The sequence below is a fragment of the Belonocnema kinseyi genome, chromosome 7 (assembly GCF_010883055.1).
Source record: "Belonocnema kinseyi isolate 2016_QV_RU_SX_M_011 chromosome 7, B_treatae_v1, whole genome shotgun sequence".
NCBI classification, from domain to species: Eukaryota; Metazoa; Arthropoda; class Insecta; order Hymenoptera; family Cynipidae; genus Belonocnema; species Belonocnema kinseyi.
Genome location: NC_046663.1, coordinates 65,367,608 through 65,369,485, shown reverse-complemented (window position 1 = coordinate 65,369,485; position 1,878 = coordinate 65,367,608). Strand labels below are relative to the sequence as shown.

Sequence of the window (1,878 nt, the reverse complement as noted above, 5' to 3'; positions counted from 1 at the left end):
GTCCTTATAAATGTTTTACTAAATTTCTAAAAAAATTTTAAATAAACAATAATTAATTCTTTAACTAATCATATAATGTTTTTAAAAACTTTGGTGCTCCAAACGAGGATCAGCTATCACACTTCAATCAGAAAATACAATTATTTTTCACATTTTTTGGGAATAAATAATTGGGTAAATACTTAGCGTTTATTTAAAAATCAAAAATGGTTTGAAAAGTTATTGGAAATATTCAAATTGTTCATTATTAATTATTTGTATGACCTAGAATACAAACATTGCTAAAAATAAACAATATTATGTCAAAATTTAGTTTGTTTGATTTTTGGTATATATTTTGGGGCGCTGCTAGAGGGTATAAATAATAAAGAATTAAAGAGGTTTAAATAAAAATCATTAATGTGGTTTTATTTCGTAAACGTTTCTCTTCAATCCCTAAAAATTCCTTAAAAGCGACTGGTGTAGCTTCGCCTATACCCAGTACTGGTAAGGGCGGGGGCTGTTTTTTGCAGGCTTCTCGGTTCGTCTCTGCCTACACTTATTATGCCTATGTTTGTAGCTTAATAACGAGAAAAAAAAACTTCAAAAAATTCTGAGTATTAAAAATGAAAGAGTAACTTACTTAATTAAGAGTAACTGGGAGTGAGAAAATAAAAATCTATATTTTCCACATTAGGTCCCTTTCTTCGCAAACAATTACATATGAGCCAGGGAATAATTGGGCTTGCCCTCGTACTACGAACAAAAAGGAGTTAAATGTTTTCCAGCGATTTCGTTTTCGTTTAACTTTGTATCTATACACACATTAAAAAACTGTGCTCCCAGAGCTACAACAGCGTATGGTGTCCAAGCAACTAGAAACGCTGAAATCATCAGCGCTACCATCTTCGTGACTTTCTCTTCGTGTTTTCTTCCTGAACCTGAAATGATGAGATTTGACTGAACAAATCTTTATAAACGATTCATTGAAATGCTTGGCTAGTTTAAAAAAATACATTTTTCCTTCATTATTGATCACCAAATTAGTGCATTAATCATATCACATTTTTTCCTTTATTTTTAAATTTTCAACCTCCCTCTTATTAACTGTAAAAAAGTCTTACTTCAATGCTAATAATTTCAGAATTTTCTTTATACTAGGGATGGGCGATACTGAGAAAAGTATTCATGCCGCAGCACTGATACTACAAAAAGGTCGATCTCGATCCAAGTACCGATCTGAATGCAAAAGAATCGAGACCTAAGAATCGACGTCAGAATATCCACTTTTTTCGGTATAAACACGGCACACAGTGGTCAAAATCCTCAAAAACTTGGCTATAATTCAATTATATCATTATTATGGGATGAATTTTCTTACGCGGGTGTTTTTGGGGTCGCTGATTATGAATCTGATATTGGTTTTTGAAAAAAAACAAAACGGCGGTTAGAATATGGCGGAGGATTCTCACAAATATTAATTTTTTAATGAAAAAAAGATCACTTAGAGGTTTTCGGGTTCGCTGAGTACGAATCGGATATTGGTTTTTGAAAAACAAAATGGTGGTCACAAAATGGCGGAGGATTATTACCAATTTTGATTTTTCACGAAAAAAAGGATCCCTTAGAGGCTTCGGGTTATGGCACATACAAAATGGAAGGGATTTTAACAAATTTTAATATTTTATAACAAAAATGCTCACTAAGGGATTTTTGATGTGACGGATTATTAATCTGATATTGTTAAAAAAAATGGCGGATACAAAATGGTGGTTGATTTTTATAAATTTTTATTTATTTTCAACAAGATTGATTCCTCAAAGGTTTTTGGGTCGCGGATTACGAATCTAATATTAGTTTCACAAAAAAATGCCAATGAATTCTCATTATTATTCAGTT

The 1,878-nt window shown here is 31.6% G+C and overlaps 1 protein-coding gene across 1 annotated transcript in view; it reads left to right on the top strand.

The window, feature by feature from the left end:
• The window catches only part of LOC117176478 (green-sensitive opsin-like), a 44,344-nt gene that overhangs the window by 8,223 nt on the left and 34,243 nt on the right, over window positions 1-1,878 (top strand). The gene's annotated exons all lie outside the window — the stretch shown is intronic.